Source organism: Arachis hypogaea, chromosome 5 (assembly GCF_003086295.3).
Source record: "Arachis hypogaea cultivar Tifrunner chromosome 5, arahy.Tifrunner.gnm2.J5K5, whole genome shotgun sequence".
NCBI classification, from domain to species: domain Eukaryota; kingdom Viridiplantae; phylum Streptophyta; class Magnoliopsida; order Fabales; family Fabaceae; genus Arachis; species Arachis hypogaea.
The window spans coordinates 86226496-86233006 of NC_092040.1; positions in this window are offsets into that span (position 1 = coordinate 86226496).

Consider the following 6511-nt stretch of genomic DNA (forward strand, 5'->3'; position numbering starts at 1 on the left):
CAACAACCTGTATACTTCATCAACAAAGCATTACAAGGATCCGAGCTGAACTACCAAAAAATAGAAAAATTCGCCTATGCTCTTATACTAACCTCTCAATGGCTCCGTCCATATTTCCAAGCTCACATCATTAAGGTTCGGACCAACCAACCCATAAAAGGGATTTTGCAGAAAACGGACCTAACAGGCAGAATTTTGCAATGGGCAGTCGAGTTGTCCGAATTCGACCTTCAATATGAAGCCCGAACAGCCATCAAATCACAATATCTAGCCGACTTCGTTGCAGAATTTACAGACACTCCGAAAATTCCTACAGAATAGAATCTTTATGTGGACTGTTCCTCAAACAAAACGGGAAGCGGCACATGCGTTATCATAGAAAGCGACCAGGGAACCCAAATCAAACTTTTCCTCAAATTTGGGTTCCCTACCTCAAATAACCAAGTCGAGTATGAGGCACTACTGGCTGGTTTGAAGCTAGCTAAGGAGGTTGGAGCTCAAAAGCTCATCATCTTCAGTGACTCACAGGTAGTCACCTCACAAATAGTAGGGAGCTACCAAGCCAAAGATCCCACCATGAAAAATTACTTGGACAAAACCAGGGAGCAACTCAGACAACTCGGGGAATATGAGGTCCGCCATATACCCCGAGAACAGAACGCCCGAGAAGATGCACTCTCAAAACTAGCCAGCACCAAACCAGGGGATAACAATAAAAGCTTCATCCAAGAAACGCTGCAAAATCCGTCAATCACAGAAGAAGAAAAAGTCCTAGCCATAATAAGTCAGGATCAAGGATGGATGACTCCCATAATTAACTACCTCAAAACAGAAACGCTCCCTGCAGATGGAAAGGAGGCAAAGAGGTTAAAACAGGAGGTACAATATTACACTATCATAAATAATACTCTATACAAAAGAGGGATCTGAATACCATTGTTAAAATGTGTGCCGACTTCTAACACAAAGGAATTCTTAGAAGAAGTACACAGTGGCATCTGTGGCAATCATCTCGGGGCACAGGCACTCGCCAAAAAAGTACTCCGGACAGGATTTTATTGGCCAACGCTACAAAAAGAAGCCACAGAATTCGTAAAGACATGTCTACCACGTCAGAAACATGCCAACTTCCACATCGCCCCACCAGAGAACGACCATTTGCAAAATTGGGACTCGACCTTGGCCATTTGCAAAATTGGGACTCGACCTTCTCGGACCTTTCCCTCAGGGAACGGGACAAGTCAAATTCCTCATAGTAGGGATAGACTATTTCACAAAGTGGATCGAAGCAGAACCCCTAGATCACGCCACCGTACCGCTCAAAGAAGTCAAAAATTCCTATATAGAAACATTGTCACAAGGTTTGGGGTTCCATACTCCATCACCACAGACAACGGTACTCAATTTACAGATACGGGCTTTAGAATATTGGCGGCCGATTTGAACATAAAACACCAATTTACGTCTGTCGAACACCCTCAGGCCAATGGACAAGCAGAAGCTGCCAACAAAGTCATATTGGCCGGGCTAAAATGAAGATTACAGGATGCAAAGGGAGCTTGGGCCGAAGAGCTCCCACAAGTCCTATGGGCATATCGAACAACGCCACATTCCACCACAAAGGAATCCCCTTTCAGATTAGCTTACGGGATGGAGGCAATGATCCCAATAGAGGTCAAAGAGGGGTCGCCCAGAGTGATCCATTATAGTGAAGAGGCCAATTCCCAACTTCAAAGGGAAGAACTCGACCTACTTCCAGAAATTCGAGAAAGAGCTCGAATCAGGGAAGAGGCATTAAAACGTCGAATGGCTTCAAGATGCAATCAAAAGGTAGTACCGCGAGGTTTTACCGAGAACGACCTCATCCTAATCTAAAATGATATCGAAACAACTCGACCCAGAGGGGGAAAGCTGACAACAAATTGGAAAGGACCTTACCGAGTCAAAGAAGTACTGGGAAAGGGCTACTACAGACTGTCCGAGCTTGAAGGGCGAGAGCTTCCCAAGTCATGGCACGCCTGCAACCTAAGAAGATACTACAGTTAGAGGTAATAAAGATCTTAGGATAAGGTACACCCTTTTTCCTGGAAAGGTTTTTTAATGAGCTGCCAAGCCAAGATCTACAAATTTGCTCGACCTAAAGGGATAAAACTCCCACATGTATATATATGCATTTTTCTTCTGAATAAAGTTTTTTAGATTTCCTACAAATTCTCAATAAGCATTAGTCTGAAACGCTAAATAATTCATCGCCCGATTATAAAGCTATAAGATCGGTAGAAAGTGAAGATCAAATACACTGTCCAACCACAATAAAGACCAAAAAGGATGAAAACCAAATTCATCAAAAGGTCAACCGAACAAGGATCAAACCTGACTTCGACAAAATCGGCAAAGATGAAAAAGCGACAAAACAGAATAATACAAGAAGTTATCTAAAGTGATCCATAGAAAGGACCTGATGAGGTCTTAATAAAATGGGTTGCTAAAAATAACTTAAAAGACAGGCCGACGTAGAGAAGTCGGACCAGTCGACCACAATAACCAAAGTTATAAAAAGTCAATCCCTGGAAAAAGGCCTGGCCTGCCCTAAAAAAGAGGATTACTAAAAATAACTTAGAAGGACCGACGCAAAGAAGTCGGCCCCAAAATCAGAAAGTTATAAAAAGTAATCCCTGAAATAGACCTGATAAAGGTCCAAGAAAAAGGATTACTAAAAATAACTTAGAAGGGACCAACGCAAAGAAGTCATCCCCAAAATTAGAAAGTTATAAAACGTAATCCCTGAAAGAGACCAAACAAAGGTCCAAGAAAGAGGATTACTAAAAATAACTTAGAAAGGACCGACGCAAAGAAGTCGGCCCCCAAAATCAGAAAGTTATAAAAAAGGTAATCGCTAAAAGAGACCTGACAAAGGTCCAAGAAAGATGATTACCAGAAATAACTCATAAGGGACCGACATGATGAGGTCGGCCCCCCACAAACAAGTTATAAAAAGCAATCCCTAAAGGAAACCTGACAAAGGTCCAAAAAGAGGATTACTAGAAATAACTTGAAACCGAAGTAAGGAAGTCGACATACAAGTTGGACCCAAACATCCACAACCTCAAAAAGAATCAAGCCATAAGTATGAAAATACAAGGGTAATCCAAAGAGGTCGGGCAATAAGGTTCCAACACTCTTAAAACCTAAAAAGGTACCAGACAGATGCAGACAAATGTGTCATAAAAAGCACAAGTTATAATAATAACAAACTCAAGAGGCCACCGAAATCAGCCCCAAGAGCTCGAAAAATTCTTTGTTTTTAAAAATAAAGTTGCTAGATAAGCAACTAGGAAAGTAGCAGAAAGTCAGAACCACCATTTACACAATATAAAAAATTCAAAAAGACCACAGGCCGGGCTATCTACAGAAACATTCAGAATAATCATTGAGGATCCAAAGGCTTCTCAACAACATCAACACGGGGTGAAGGAGGACGACTCTGAAGAGGCACCGCATCCACTGTCCCATCATCCCGGTTCAAGATTTGACAATCAGGTTTTGACTCAGGATGACCACCCTCAGCTGAAGGAGTTAAAGAGGTCAGCGCAACAGAGGTTTTTGTGGCAGGCATTGAAGGAGGGACGACCTCATCATCATCAAGGTCATCAGGAACAATTTTACCGTCTTTCACGACGTTGTCCAAGCTGAAGAGAGTAAGGTCGAGCTCGAGTGCAAGAACCCAAACCTGCTCCTTCAGGTTCTCATAAGCAGCATTTATACTGTGATGAGCGGATAATTTATACACTTTTTGGCATTGTTTTTAGTATGTTTTTAGTATGTTTTAGTTAGTTTTTATTATATTTTTATTAGTTTTTATTTAAAATTTACTTTTCTGGACTTTACTATGAGTTTGTGTGTTTTTCTGTGATTTCAGGTATTTTCTGGCTGAAATTGAGGGACCTGAGCAAAAATCTGATTCAGAGGCTGAAAAAGGACTGCAGATGCTGTTGGATTCTAACCTCCCTACACTCGAAGTGGATTTTCTGGAGCTACAAAAGCCCAATTAGCGCGCTCTCAATTGCGTTGGAAAGTAGACATCCTGGGCTTTCCAGAAATATATAATAGTCCATACTTTGCCCGCGATTTGATGGCCCAAACTGGCGTTCCAAATCAGCTCAAGACTGCCCGGTGTTAAACGCCGGAACTGGCACAAAAGTGGGAGTTAAAAGCCCAAACTGGCACAAAAGCTGGCGTTTAACTCCAAGAAAAGTCTCTACACATGAAAGCTTCAATGCTCAGCCCAAGCACACACCAAGTGGGCCCGGAAGTGGATTTTTACGTCATTTACTCATTTTTGTAAATCCTAAGCTACTAGTTCTCTATAAATAGGACCTTTTGCTATTGTATTTTCATCTTGGTAACTATCTTCGAGTAGTCTTATGCTATCTTAGATCATGGGGCTGGCCTCACGGCCATGCCTAGACCTTGTTCTTATGTATTTTCAACGGTGGAGTTTCTACACACCATAGATTAAGGTGTGGGGCTCTGCTGTACCTCGAGTATTAATACAATTACTATTGTTCTTCTATTCAATTCAGCTTATTCTTGTTCCAAGATATTTATTCGCACTCAAGAACTTGATGAATGTGATGATTATGTGACGCTCATCATCATTCTCACTTATGAATGCGTGCCTGACAACCACTTCCGTTCTACATGCAAACAAGGCTTGAATGTGTATCTCTTGGATTCCTTAATCAGAATCTTCGTGGTATAAGCTAGAATTGATGGCGGCATTCTTGAGAATCCGGAAGGTCTAAACCTTGTCTGTGGTATTCTGAGTAGGATTCAGGGATTGAATGACTGTGACGAGCTTCAAACTCGTGATTGTGGGGCGTTAGTAACAGACGCAAAAGAATCACTGGATTCTATTCCGACATGATCGAGAACTGACAGATGAATAGCCGTGCTATGACAGAGCGCGTTGAACATTTTCACTGAGAGGACGGGATTGTAGCCATTGACAACGGTGATGCCCAACATACAGCTTGCCATGGAAAGGAGTAAGAAGGATTGGATGAAGACAGTAGGAAAGTAGAGAGACGGAAGGGACAAAGCATCTCCATACGCTTATCTGAAATTCTCACCAATGAATTACTTAAGTATCTCTATCTTTATTTTATATTTTATTCATCTTTTAGTTATCAATCCTCTATAACCATTTGAATCTGCCTGACTGAGATTTACAAGATGACCATAGCTTGCTTCATACCAACAATCTCCGTGGGATCGACCCTTACTCATGTAAGGTTTATTACTTGGACGACCTAGTGCACTTGCTGGTTAGTTGTGCGAAGTTGTGATAAAGAGTTGAGATTGCATTTGAGCGTACCATGTTGATGGCGCCATTAGTGATCACAATTTCGTGCACCACACTGCCTACAAGGTGACCCTGGAGCTCGGCGTAATCAGCTCGAGCAGACTCTAAATCAGCCCTGAGACGCATCATCTCCCTATACGTCGTGACATAGCTCTGCTTGTGCTTCAACGACGTGTCTTCAGCCAACCTCACAGAAGCCGCCAAGGCAATAGAACTAGCCTTTTCACCCTCCAACTCCTTCTCCAGCTTGGTCACTTTCACTTCGAGCTCCTCCTTTAAACCCTTCATCCGGTCGAACTCCGACTTAGCCTCCTCCATAAAAGCTTTTGTAGCATGAATGGGAAGATTTTAAGCAGTCCGATATAAAGTCGCACCCAAGTGTGCCATCTTGACGCTGCTCCGAGTAATAAAATCCAAATGGCGAAGAAGAGAAACATTGTCAGTAGGCATAGTACCATAAGGACCAATTTGCTGGTCCACAAACTCGACAGCATCAAAGTCGAGGGCATCAAGGTTAAAAGGCTCGGCTGTTTTTTGCTTTTTCGGAGGAGGAGCGCCAGTAGAAGAAGAGGTAGCAGCAGAAGCCTATGAAGGATCAGCCAAACAAACCTGAAGAGTAGGGATCATCTTCCTCGGTCCAGGAGAGCTCGAAACAGATGGCTTCGACAAAACCTGAGAGGACCCCTCCCCAGCCTCCTTGGCCGGGACGTTCTGAGTCGTAGTAGCATTCCTTGCCTTCTTGAAGGCCTTCATCGAGTCATTATTTTTGGCCATCTCTGAAAAATAAAAAATACAACAGTTTACAAGCCAGAAAAGAAAGCAGAAAACAAAACAAAAACATATCAATTTATAATACCCAGCACAGTGCGGATTAAGGACGGATCCCCCAAAAATTTTTTGGTATCAAGATGGGGAGGCTCCCCCCAAATATCCTCCAAGACAGCCACAAAAGTCTGCTCAACCTCGTCCAACATTTCCCAAGTGTACCTAGATACCACTACGTTCTTCTGCCATTCTAAGGGGAAATAAGGCTCGCCATTCTCATCCAAAAAGAAAGGACGAGCTCCTTCAACAGCTCAGATCTTAAAAAAATAATTCTTAAAATCCCAGAAGGACTCATCATACATGGAAAAAACCTTATGTCCC